At 38.8% G+C, this 14,169-nt stretch overlaps 1 protein-coding gene across 1 annotated transcript in view; it reads left to right on the top strand.

Moving 5' to 3' along the window:
- ANO4 (anoctamin 4) overlaps nucleotides 1–14,169 on the top strand; it is a gene marked incomplete at its 5' end in the record, with an annotated part of 223,755 nt that overhangs the window by 136,472 nt on the left and 73,114 nt on the right. The gene's annotated exons all lie outside the window — the stretch shown is intronic.

The following is a 14,169-nucleotide window of genomic DNA, read 5'->3' as shown; positions in this document are numbered from 1 at the left end:
TTGGAGAGGAGGTTACCTTTCGCGGAAAGGTAGGTAGACAGTGATGAGAGTCAGGCCTTTTACACTATATATTTTCCGTTTGGTTTGAATTTTTTGACAATGATTATGCATTTTTTCTAGAACTTAAAAAGCCAAAATCTGAATTTTGAGGTTATAGAACTCTACTAACTCAAGCTTAGGTTCATGTTGTTCCTTATGTATGGAATGAATATCAGAATCTTTGCCATCTTTCAGGGCCTAGCTGAAGTGGCATCTTCTCCAGCCAGAAGATGTCTTCCTCCTTTGAATTTCCATAGCACTTGGTTTATGCCATTCTTTGGGCACTGATAATGATTTGCATACACAATTTTTCTCCCCTAATAGGTTCATGGTCCTCAAGGACTATTATGGTCATGGAAAACCTTATGCATTTCTTTTGAAGACAGAGAGATTAATATTCATTAGATGGATGGATGGATAAATGGATGGATTGGGAAAAAAGAAGGGAAAGAGAAGAAAATTACCAAAAGAGTTTCTTTATAAGACAACAAATATGTTTAAATGGTCTCTTTGGCATGTAGAAATATAAAACCTTGTTTTCTTTGGGAGGTTTGTTCTAAGTATGTTATGCCTTCTTTACCTCGAGCTCTTCAAAAGCAAATTGTCCCACCCACCACAGCTCTGTTGAAGAAAAATTTTTGAACCCTATGACTCCAGCCCCTTTCACCCAGTGGGCATTTGTCCCAAGAATAGTCAAACCATAGGTTGGTGAGTGGCCTGAGAGAAGGTTCTGCCCAAACAGGAGCTGGCAATGCCACCCAGAGTCTTATTCTTAAGAATGTGGACTGGCAAATGTGGAGTGACACGGGAGAGTTAGCAGTAGAAACAGGCACTGAAAGATGCAGAGAGGGAAGAAACGGGAGGGAGGAAGGGAGAGAGGGAGATTGAGATTGACCAGCAGGTAGAATTGGGGACCAGGAGGAATTATGAGCAGGTTGAGTTGATGAGAAATTGAACCTAGAAGTAAGCAGAAGCAAAGAACTAGTGGAAAAAATTAGAATAGAGGGTACAGAAGCCAACTGGTAGCCATCTGGGAGAAAATGCAAGACAGTCCCCCAAGAGAAGCAAAGAAAGAATGTGGCCAAGTCATGTTATTAGGGGAGTATCAGGGTGAAGACCCAGGGTGTCTTGTGGCTGTAGTCTCTCAAGCTGCTGGCTTGCATATCCTGTCTGAATATGTCCAGTCTTTTAATTCCCATGGGATTTCTGCCTCCCTTGGTGGACCTTGCGAAAGCCCTCACTATTTGTGCTACCCCTTACTGCATCTCTTGAAAACAAAGGAAGCTAACCATAATAGAGTTTTGGTTACAGGAATGACATTTCAGGTCAAGAATGTGTATCTGGCTTTTCTAGAACATATTAGTATAGGTAACCATGATCATGAAATATAATAAGACATCCAGTACTTCAGCTTTGCCATGATCACAAATGAGGAGGCTCTGGAAAATGTATTCATTTCCTAAACCAGTGGTTCCCAAACTTTTTCAAGTCATGACACACATAGGAAATGATAATATTTGCACAGCATGCTGATGTCCATGAAGGAACCTGCTCATGGTCAGGGATAATACTGCCCTAAGAACCTTAGCCTCCCCCAAAACTGATGGGATTATCACCTCTGGAAGACCTATAATCCATTCCTGGCATACATATTGGGAAGCTCTGTTTTGGTCTACTGTGTAATAGGTTAATACTTCTGTAGAGAGAGTGGTATTCAGAAGAATTAACACACAAAACTCCCTTATCCATTTCAGTGTTCCACCAATTTTACATATACTTTGGCTGAAATAATATTTTCTTCTCCCACAGTTACCAAGAAGTAAAATTCTGGTAGAATGATAATAGTCTATAAGGTAGAGGTTGTCATCTCCACCCCTCACCCAGTACCACCACTGTAAAGGGGATGGCATCCCTTTCTTGCAAGTTGGAATGTCTTATACTGGGGATAACAGACAGACTTAATTATTTTATCTCTGCCAACCTCAGTGGACTGGTAGTGATTGCCTGGAACATGGAGGTTGCAAGTAGGTGGGCTGGGAGTCTGACAGTCCTTGTTTCTTGGAGGGCACTCAGTAAGAAGCTGATAGATGTTTTGTAATAACCTTTGAGCAAAGGGAACATTTTAGGGCCATTCCAGGCAACGCAAGCCTGGAATAATTCATTTTTGGAATTGCTTTGTCTTCGTAGACAACTTATTACTTAAATCTTGTATTGTTCCCAGTTTGAGAAAAAGAATCATTTACCCCAGGTGTTTCTTTGTAGATAGGGCTTTGCCTTTTGCAGAAATCTAGAATAGCCAATAACAGTGATAATTAGAATAATAGCATACACTTACTGAGGCCTTGCTATATTAAGCATTGTTCAGTATCATCTCAGTTAATCTGTATAGCAACCTTTGAGGAAGGGAATATTACTATTCCCATGTGATAGATGAGAAAATGGAGGCAGTAGCTAGAAAAAGTGGTAAAGGCAAGAGTTAAACTAGACAAGCTTTTAGCTCCTCCACTCCACTGCTAGGACCATGTGCTGTCTGTAATCCTGTTTGCTTCTGTTTCACGGATCTGAACTTTAAAATAAAGGACTGTTACACTTGTCCCGAGCCCAGTATAAACACGTATCAGTTCTAACGGAGCTTGGTTTAATGGTCTCAGGATCATCCTTTACAGTTGACAAGTTACAACATTTAGGAAAACAAATGCACTTTATTTTCGGGAAATTGCTAGATATGGAGATGATGAGAACAGATCTAAGGGGTTTACAAGTCCTCAGAAGGGATGGGGTTGGTGTGTCTGTTTTGTTGCCTTTTGCTTTGTATGTTCACCAGAGAAACAATAAGGCTCCATTTGGAAACAGTCTGTAGTTGCTGGAAGGGCCTTTGTGTGGGGTTAGAAATCTTGACAGAACTCCACCACCTTTGTTCCTGTTCACACTTGTGTGATGCAGGGCCTCCTAGGGACTATTCTGTGAGCCTAGGGCTTGAATCAGAGTGGCTCTTTCGTCAATGATCATTTTGGTTCAGAAAGATTCAAGGGACAGACAATTATGGTCTAAATTAGCTCTCTCCCTAGGGGAAAAAAAAATGAGTCATTAGGGAGTTTGATACTGGCAGAGACTTGCCAGGAAGCATATTATCTCGCTGTCCTTTGTTTCTGTTTTCTTTTTTTCTTTTTTTTTCTCTTTCAAGTGTTGCCAAAAATTAAATTATCCCCAGTAAACAGACAAATCGAGGTCCTCAGAGCTTTCCAATCAAAATCGCAAGATGGCGGTTGTTTAAATGCAAATTCAAAGATTCTGCATATGGTCCCATCAGTAATTTAAGAACGAAGTATGTCTCATTTTTTGAAAATAAATTTTATAATAATTTGCCTTTTGTTTTTAGATATTTACACTAATTTTTATAATCTTATCTCTATATCCAACGAAAAACGGTGATTGTATATTCAGAAAATGAAAATGTATACATTTACTAAATGCCTACTAGGTGTGTAGGTGCAGTCACATATGATACCTCATCAATTTCTCATAACCCACCAGGAAGAAATTCCTATCTCCATCTTATAGATGAGGATATTCAGGTTCAGAGAGGTTATGCAACTTACCTAAGATTACCCAGCAGCTGGTAAGTGGTGGAGTCTGGATTTTAAACCAGATTTCGTCTGCCAAACTCCGGAGTCATTCTGAAGTATGTCCACTGTGGCATTCACCTCCTATAGGATGTTATAAGATTTCATTACTCAGGAGACATTCGTGCATATTCACTGTCCCTTGGCACTGGGTATACCTAAAAAATGAGTAAGGTGTGATCTCTGCTTTCAGAAGTTGGTAATTATAATGCTAGGTGTTAAGTCCAACTTATAAAGAGACAGTGAGGGTCCATGCAGCCAACTTGCTGAGGCAAAAAGGAAAAGCAGAAAAGCTTTTACCCAAGAATAGATATTGGAACCAAGTCTTAAATTTGCCAGGCAAATAAATGGAGTTGGGGGAGGTACGAATAACATTCTGAGCTGAGAACAGTGTGAACAAAACTCTGAAAAGGAATGCTTAGACATTACATGTGCTAGGGACATAGAATGTGTCCTGGTTTCCTAGGGGGTGCTGTAACAATATACCACAAACTGGGTGGCTTAAAACCCTAGAAAGTTATCCTTTCACAGTTCTGGAGACTAGATGTCCGAAATCAGGGTGTCAACAGTGTTGGTTCCTTTGGGAGACCCTGTGTGGGAATCTGTCCCATGTGTCTCTCTTAGATTCTTGTGCTGGCCAGCGAACCTTGGCATTCCTTGGCTTGGAGAAAACATGGCTCCAATCTCTGCCCCCCATCTTCACCTGCATTCTCCCCGTGTCTGTGTTGTCTTCACATGGCGGTCTTCTTATATAAGGACACTAATCATATTAGATTAAGGGCCCACCTTACTCCAGTATGAACTCAACTAGTTAATCTGCAGTGATTTTATTTCCAAATAAGGTGACATTCTGAGGTTGGAGCTTAGGACACCAACATATTGTTTTGCAGGGGGGACACAATTCAGCCATAACAGAGTATATGTTGAAGCCTGAGTTCTGTTTATCACACAACATCTGTACCACAACAGAGAACCATGGCTTCACCCTGTAGGCAGCAGAAAGCCAGCTGAAGTTGTAAACTGGGGAGTGACATCATCAGTTGTGTTTGGGAAGCAACTGTGGCAACAGTGTGGGGAGGGGTGAAAGTGGGGACCAATAGGTAGCAGGTAGCCACGAAGAAGGCTGTTCCAGTGCTCAGTTAAAACATCATGCAGAATTGGGTGTCAGGGAAAATCTTAATTACAGAATAAAAAAAGATATATTGGGATTCCCTCGTGGCTCAGTGGTTAAGAATCTGCCTGCCAATGCAGGGGACATGGGTTTGAGCCCTGGTCAGGGAAGATCCCACATGCCACGGAGCAACTAAGCCCGTGCACCACAACTACTGAGCCTGTGCTCTAGAGCCTACGAGCCACAACTACTGAGCCCACGTGCCACAACTACTGAAGCCCGCATGCCTAGAGCCCATGCTCTGCAACAAGAGAAGCCACCACAATGAGACGCCCACGCACTGCAACGAAGAGTAGGCCCCACTCACTGCAACTAGAGAAAGCCCGTGCACAGCAACAAAGACCCAACACAGTCACAAATAAGTAAAGATAAATAAATTTTTTAAAAAACAAATATATTATAAACATATATAAACATATACATAAATATCTTTTCCTTGCTCTAGTTGTTTGTGACAGACAAAAGTTGGAAATAACCTAAATATCCAACAATAGAATGGTTAAGGAAATTATAAGTAGCCATTAAAAATCGTCTTTCCAAGCATATAATAATGTAACACAAAGCTATATTTAACTCTTTTTAATATAGGATACAAAGTATACAAATAAAGTGTGATTTCAGGCGTAGAAGCGTCACCGAGTCCAAAGTCCTACTGCTCACTGCATGACAGGCCAATAAATCGAGAGACGATATACTGGGGCAAAGAATAGTGACTTTATTCAAAAAGCCAGAAGACTGATAAGATGGTGGACTGGTGTCCCAAAGAACTATCTTGCCTGGATTTTAATGCTAGTTTCTTTTGTAGAACAAAGAGAGGGGAGGTGAGGAGGAAGAATAAAAAAGGCTATAAGTCATTGTAGATATTTCCTAGTTCTGGACAGACTCTGGAGGAGATGTGTTAATTTCTTCTTACTTGCAGCCATTCACAGTTGGGCCTGGTCAAAATGTTTCCTGTGAGCTAAACAAAGGTATTTTATATTATATTAATGGTGGTGTCCTCTGGGTGATAGGATTATAGGACATTTTTATCAGTTTTAGTTAGGTATAATTCACATAAAATAAAATCCAGTGATTTTAAGTGTACATTTTGACATTATGTCAAATGTATATAGTCATGTAACCGTCACTGTAATGATGACATAGAACATTTTCATTCTCCAGAAAGTTTCTTCAAGCCTCTGAAGTCAGCCCCTTGGCAACCTCAGACCTGCTTTCTATCACTATAGTTTACTCTGTTCTAGAATTGCATACACACAGAGTCTTTCAGTATTTAGCATTTTGTTTCTGGCTTCTTCCACTAAGATTAAAGCTGTTGAGATTCATTTATATTGTTGCATATATTGGTACTTTGTTCTTTATAGTACAGAATAGTATTCCATTGCCTGAAATATACCAACATTTGTTTATTCATTTTATCCATTTGTTTACCCAAATGTTGATAAACATTTGGATTCAATCCAGTTTTTAGCTATTATGAATACAGCTGAGACTTAACGGCTATTATAAAATTTTTTTGCACATTTGCATAAAAGTCTTTGTATCTGTTTCTCCTGGGAAAATAATTAGGAGTGGCATTGGTGGATCATAGAATAAGGGAATGTCTAACTTTATAAAAAATTGTTTTCTGAAGTAGCTGTGCCGTTGTGCTTTCCCAATAGCATTATATGAGAGCTCCGGGTGTTCCACATCCTCACAAACACCTGGAATTATTAGTCTTTATAATTTTAGGGTACATAGTGTTATCCCATTGTGGTTTTAATTTGCATTTCTCTGATGACTAGTGATGTTGAACATCTTTCCGTGAGCTTGTTTGCAATCTGCACATCTTTAGTGAAGTGTTTGTTCAAATGCCCATTTGTTATTGGGTTGCTTGTCTTCTTATTTTTAAGTTAAAAGAGTTATTTATATAATCTGAGTAGAAGTCCTTTAGCATACATATGTTTGCAAATATTTTTCCCAGTTCGTGGCTTTCATTTTTATATGTTCTTAATGGTATCTTTTAAAAAGCAAGTGCTTGCAGGGAGATCAGCTCGGTGCTTTGTGACCACCTAGAGGGGAGGGATAGGGAGGGTGGGAGGGAGGGAGACGCAAGACGGAAGAGATATGAGAACATATGTATATGTATAACTGATTCACTTTGTTATAAAGCAGAAACTAACACACCATTGTAAAGCAATTATACTCCAATAAACGTGTTAAAAAATAAAATAAGAATAAAAATAAAAAGCAAGTGCTTGGAATTCACTGGCAGTCCCGTGGGTAGGACTTCATGCTTCCAACTGCAGGGGGCACAGGTTTGATCCCTAGTTGGGGAACTAAGATCCCACATGCCTTGTGGCATGGCCAATAAATAAATAAAAGTTTAAAATGAAAAATAAAAGGCAAGAGTTTTTACTTTTGATATATTCCAATTTAATTTTTTCTTTTATTCTGTGATTTTTGTTTTTTTAAGAAATCTTTGCCAAACTCAAGGTCCCTAAGATTTTCTTCTAGAGAGCTTGTAGTTTTAGATCATATATTTAGGTCCATGAGTTATTTCAAGTTGATTTTTGTATATACTGTAAGGTAAGGGTCAGATCCATTTTTTTTGCATATATGGATATCCAGTTGTTCCAGTACTACTTGCTGAAAGATTATCCTTTTCTTCCTTGAATTTTCTTGGCATATTTTGGTTGAAAATCAGTTGGCCATGTATAGGTCTATATATGAAATTTTTTTCTGTTTGATCTATATGTGTACTTTTATGTAATAACACTGTCTTGATTATTATAGCATAATAGTAAGCTTTGAAATCTTCCTCTTTTAAAAAATTGTTTGGTCTGCTTTAGGTCCTTTGCATTTCCATATAAATTTTAGAATTAACTTGTCAATTTTTACCCCCCAAAAATGCTGATATTTGATTGTGATTTAGTTGAATCAATAGATCAGTTTGGGAATACTGAAGACTTTCAAGTATTTCTACCCATGAATGTCATTTAGCTTTTCATTTATTTAATTTCTTTAAGCAATGTTATGTGATTTCCAATGTACAGGTCTTGCATGTTCTTAGAAAATTTTCCAGAATCATATTGTCTAGTACTCCAATTACATGTATGTTAGACCACTGAATATTGTCCTACAGGTTACTTATACTTTGGTTACCCTTTTTCAGTCTTTTTAGTCTTTGTGTTCTCCAGGCTCCTTTTTATATTGTTTCTGTTGATTTGTCTTCAGGTTCACTGATTTTTCTTCTGAAAAAGCTAATCTTCTGTTAATCCTATCCAGTGTATTTTTCTTTTCCTATCTTGCATTTTTCATCTCAGATTTTAATCAATTGGATCTTTTTGTATATTTTATCACTTTCCCCATTGTGTTCAGGTTTTTATCTACCTTCTTGACATATGAAGCATATTTATAATACAGTTGATTCTTGAACAGCACAGATTTGAACTGCACAGGTCCACTTATATGCAGATTTTTTTTCAATAAATATGTACTGCAGTACTATATGATCAGCAGTTGGTTGAATCCACAGATGTGGAACTGCTGATACGGAAGGCCTACTATAAAGTTATATGTGAATCTTTCAACTGCATGGGGGTCGGCACCCCTAACCCCCACATTGTTCAAGGGCCAACTGTAGTTGTTTTGTCATCCTTGCTCTATCATTTCTAGGCTGTCAGTCTGAGATTGATTGAATTTTCTCTTAGTTATAGGTTTTATTTTCCTGCTAATTTGCACTCCTGGTAATTTTTTATTCAGTGCTGGAAAGTGTTGAGTTTTTGGGTTTTGTTGTGTTTCTTTAGTGCTGGACTTTGTTCAGGCATGCAGTTAACTAACTTGCAGCCCTGTTTGATCCTTTTGAAACTTGTGTTTAGCTTGTTTATTGTAAGTCCAGAGACTTACAATAGTCCACAACTAAGGCATCACCTGTATTAGTCCTCTTATAATACCTATGTATTATAATACTCTGCATTCTGACTAGTGGGATTGTGAACGTCTTCTGGCCCTCTGTGAACTCTGAGGATTGTTTAGCTACCAAGCAGCCTCATGTAGTTTCACCCCATGCATGTCAAGAGTAGAGGGGACCTTGTTGCTGATATTGCAGCTTTCTTTTAGTATAGCTCCTTCCTTTCTGGTATTCTGCCCCATAGATAATTGCTAACTCACCTTCCCTACTCAATCTCTGTCTCCCCAGCTCAGTAAGACCACTAGGCTCTGTTTTTGTTCTCCCTGCCTGAACTGTAGCCTGGGAACTGCCTAGAAGCAATGAGTTGGTATGCTCCTAGGGCCCACCTCATTTATTTCTTTCCTCTCGGTGTCACAGGTTTGCACTGTCTCTTGTCCAGTGCTGATAACAGCTGTTTCTTATATTGTAGTAGTTAATCCTCATGAGTGGAAGCGAAAGTCCTCAGCCTGCTGCAGTTTAATGGCTTCTTATAGAAGGGAAGCATACACTCAGACAAGGCCTCAGAGAATTGTGGTTCCCTGGAGAAACTGTCATGATCCGTGGTGTCTCCTAGGCATTACCAGTTCAGAAACACTGTTGGAATACCCAGAGCTAATCTGACCTGGGGATACAGACTCTTCTAAACTCTGCAAACACCAGTGCATAAGCTAGTATGTGAAAATACAGGTATATGGTAGTGAATATTATTTTATAATGACCATCACATTATTCCTCTGTCAGGAAACTTGGGAAACCAAATTAATCACCATATGTTGTTTGAGCATGAGAATCAGTACAGCTAGCAAAATCCCTAGAACATCAAAAGAATGCAATTAATAATTGTTAAATGAATAAAAGAGGGGAGCAAGAACTATTTTTTTTCTGCTTGATTAATCATTCTTATCCCATGTTCGGGATACCTTTCTAATATCTACATTAGATGAAACTACCAAATTGGTGTTCTTAGGCCCTTGTTTTTCCTCAGCTACCCTTGTTTTTCCCCTATCTGGACACACTGGCTTTCTCCAGAAGAGGTCCCAATGCCAGTAATAGTTTCGGCTTCTTAAAATGGAGTCACATTCCTGTCCTTCCTGGATCCTGAGATTACCCTCATCTTGGCATTTTAGAGTGTTTCACAAACTCTCTAGTCACTCATTTATATTCATTTGCATTATTACTTCCAATGGCCTACCTCAAATGTTGCAAATTAGCAACCCATAAAAATATTCTGTTTGGTTTTCACCAATTTTTAAAATATATGAATAAACTGTTAACATTTTAAAATTGAGATAGGCCATGTGAAAATACATTTTCATAGTTCCTTTTGAAAAATTTGAAGAACTTGCCACGGCAGAATCAATGAGAACTGAGAAAAACCTACCACTTTACATGGTGCATACACTTCCCAATTTGTCCCAAACCCCACCACTCCCTATTGTATGGCTTCTTCCAGGTTTTGTCCTGATCTGACCCATTTAGCATTTGAGTTTGTGACTTCTAACTAAGCTCACTCATTGTGTGAAGACTTTACAAGTTAAGCTCTCAGGATGTGACTTATTCCCTTATTTCTAGGTTCTTGAAAAGCACATCATTTAAACTCCTCTGCTCTACCCAGCATGGCTCTCATTCAGATTCAGTGGAAAAGTCAAAAGCTTTCCAGACAAGAAAAAGCTAAGAGAATTCAGTGCTACCAAACCAGTTTACAACAAACACTAAAGGAACTTCTCTAGGCAAGAAACACAAGAGCAGAGAACAAAAGAGGAAGGGAAGAAAAAGACCTATAAAAAAAAATAAGAAAATAACAATAGCAACATACATATCAATAATTACCTTAAATGTAAATGGATTAAATGCTCCAACCAAAAGACACAGACTGGCTGAATGGATACAAAAAACAAGACCCATAGATATGCTGTCTACGAGGGACTCACTTCAGGTCTAGGAGATTAAATGCTCCAACCAAAAGACATAGACTGGCTCAATGGATACAAAAAACAAGACCCATAGATATGCTGTCTACGAGGGACTCACTTCAGGTCTAGGAACACATACAGACTGAAAGTGAGAGGATGGAGAAAGGTATTCCATGCAAATGGAAATCAAAAAAAACAGGAGTAGCAATATTCATATCAGACAAAATAGACTTTAAAATAAATTCCTCTGTTCTTCCTCCAAATGAACATTCTCAAAGTTATAAAGGACTGAAAAGATGACATCTGTTAGTATTATTAATTTTACTTTTAAAAATTAAAATTAGCATTGGGAAAAAAACGACTGAAGGTGTGTATGAAGTAAGTCATTCTGCCTGCTTTCCTAGGAAGTAAGAGAATCATCTTGACCAGGTTTCTGAAAATGCTTTGAGTCATCAGACAGCAGGTCATCATTCTGAAATTAAAATCATAAGTACTCACTCATAGGTACTCCTCATTTTATTCCTGGCCAGAGCTCAATTCTTCTTTTTCTCCAAACAAATGGAACATAATCTTTTCTCAAGGAAAGAAGTTAGACTGTAGGATCTTTAAGCTCCTTGTCTTTTCAAAAATAAGAAAAATGCCTTTAAAATTGTTTTCTGGGATTAAACATAATTTTCCTCTGGACTACCAGTGCAGACATTTTTAAAGTGAAGAATCAAATTAGGCCTCTCAATACCTATTATGTTACCAGAGGGCAAAAATTGGCAGCATTGTATCCCTAGTAGCTTTGGGAATAAATGTGGACTTTTCCAGGCCTCCCAGAAGAAGAGTATAGATCAGAGAGAAGGATACAGAGCTAATGTCAGGCTCCCACAGTGAACCTATAACCCTGGGGCACAGCACTTCTGATTTATAACTAGTTTCAGCTCCTGTGGTTGGGAGAGTAGGCTTTCTTTGTCTTCCTTTGTCTCTCTTTTTGGCTTTTCCCATTTCAATAGAAGTTAAAGCTCCCAGATTAGAGTGTGGCCTCCTAGCTAGGAGTCATGTAGTTAGCACCTCTGGCTCCTACTCTAAATGCCAGTTGTGCCCCTAGTCCTTGTAACAGCCCAAACATCCCTGTTGTGGGTTGCATTGTGTCCCCCCAAAAAGGATATGTTGAGGTTCTAACTCCTGATACCTGTGAAAGTGACCTTATTTGGAAATAGGGTCTTTGAAGATGTAACGAAGTTAAGAGGAGGCCATACTGGATTACCAGTATGACTGGTGTCCTTATAAGAAGAGAAAACAGAGACACAGACACTCACAGGGGAGAATGCCATGTGAAGACAGAGGTAGAGGAGCAGTACCTCTGCAAATCCAGGGATGCCAAGGATTGTGGGAAACCACAAGAAGCTAGGGGAAAAGCATGGAACAGACTCTCCCTCAAAGCTTCCAGTAGGAACCAACCCTGCTAACACCGTGATTTTGGACTTGTAAGCTCCAGAACTGTGAAAAAATAAATTGCTACTGTTTTAAGCCAAAAAAGAGGCAAATCAGGTTCAAATCTCAGTTCTGTTTTTTACTAGCCTTGTGAGTTCTCTGTACCTCAGATATTTCATCCATAGAATAATGAAAATAACGCCAAACTTTGCAAGCTTTTTAGAAAATAAAGATTAGTACCTGAGATGTAATACATACTTACTATACAGTAACTAAATAAATGGTACAGTATTTCAACCCTACCATGGAACTTAAGATATGCAGCTGAAAGAGGAGATTTCCCTGCATAGGTCTCTATAAATGCCTTAGGAAGATGTTGAAAGATAGTTATTCAATGGGTTTCTTTCTAACTATTTGCAGAATGTTAATCATGGCTATACTTTCCAGAAAAATCCCTATATCAGTTAGGATGAGTAAAGTTAGCTGCCGTAATATACAAACTGCAAAACCTTGATGCTCAGTAGAACCCACAAACTTAAAACCCAATCAGGTGTTCCTGGTTGTCAGATAGCCTTCTACCTGGTCATCCAAGTACTCAAATTCCTTCCATCCTCTTCTAGATCCTCAGAGTTCTCTCCATTCATCTAGCAAAAGGAGAAAAGAAGCATAGGGAGGATACACCTACTTCTTAATTCCTCAGCCCAAAAGTGATGCACATCACTTCTAGTTACTTTTCATTGGCCAAAATTTGGCTCATGGCCACATATAACTGCAGTAAACCTGGGAGATATAATCGCACTATGCTTAGAAAGATGATAAATGGGTTCAGTAAATGCATAGGAGTCAGCCACAAACCATAATTATTCTATTTAAGAAAATGATAATAGAGTGTGGCCTGCAGAACACTGTATGTCATGTCTTCCTTTTGTGTCCCTTATGGGCTGCATGTGACAAACTTCTCAATTGTGTGTGATTCGGAGCCAAGAGTGTCTTGCTATTTGAACACTAACCTACCTGAACACTAATCCCGACCCTGTCTGCACTGACAGAAGTCTCAGAATTTCCTAATGTGTCAACTACTGTTGTGAGAGGATTGTTGTTTGGGATTGGCATTAACATCTCAGGTGAACTTGTTTGTGGGTAGATCAGGTAGAAGTACAGGGTGAAGAGTTGGGCACAAGCAGTGTCCTTAGGATCCTTGTATCCTGGGCTGGTAACAGGGCTTTATTTTATGGGTGATGTGACTTTATTGACCAGCCCCCACTCGGAGACCTGGTTAGATTGGGGTTTAGAAAAATCATTAGCAGCATGGAAAGATAGATTGGAATCTAAGAAGTTCAAAATGCTAGCAGTAAGTAGCTGAGAAAAAGGAAATTTGGGGGCCAAATTCTTGTGGAAATAATTGCATATATTAGAAAATGTTGACAAAACACTTCAGAATGTTCAGTCTTTTGAGAATCAATATATAAAAGAAATATACTTTAAAAAATTTTTTTTAAGATTTTTTTTGATGTGGACCAATTTTAAAGTCTTTATTGAATTTGTCACAACATTGCTTCTGTTTTATGTTTTGGTTTTTTGTCCCCGAGGCATGTGGGATCTCAGCTCCCCGACCAGGGATTGAACCCACACCCCCTGCGTTGGAAAGGTGAAGTCTTAACCACTGGACCACCAGGGAAGTTCCAAAAGAAATATACTTTTAATCAAACTTAATCATAGTACTGGGCAGTATAAAAGAAAGATATAATATAAAGATATATAGATAGATAGATGGATAGATATACATATAGCATAAGCCAGCTTCAAAGGAGACAAAGAGGAAAGTGTGAGCTCATGACATAAAGCGGCATATAACTTACCACACCCAAAGCACATGGGCTCCCAGAGCTGTGTATTTAGACAAAGGACTTAAATCATGGAGTTACGAGGGTGGGGGATTGGAGCTTTGCCTTGAGAAGAGATCACCTATATTGGTTTGACTACATCCTAGTTCAAACATAGAGATAGAAGCAGATTCCTCCTCAGATGAATGGGGATTTTCACACAAAGACACAAGAAAATGGCAGCTGCACAAAC

The sequence above is a fragment of the Neophocaena asiaeorientalis genome, unplaced genomic scaffold (assembly GCF_003031525.2).
Source record: "Neophocaena asiaeorientalis asiaeorientalis breed wild unplaced genomic scaffold, Neophocaena_asiaeorientalis_V1.1 scaffold418, whole genome shotgun sequence".
NCBI classification, from domain to species: Eukaryota; Metazoa; Chordata; class Mammalia; order Artiodactyla; family Phocoenidae; genus Neophocaena; species Neophocaena asiaeorientalis.
This window is presented reverse-complemented; position numbering and strand designations above follow the sequence as displayed.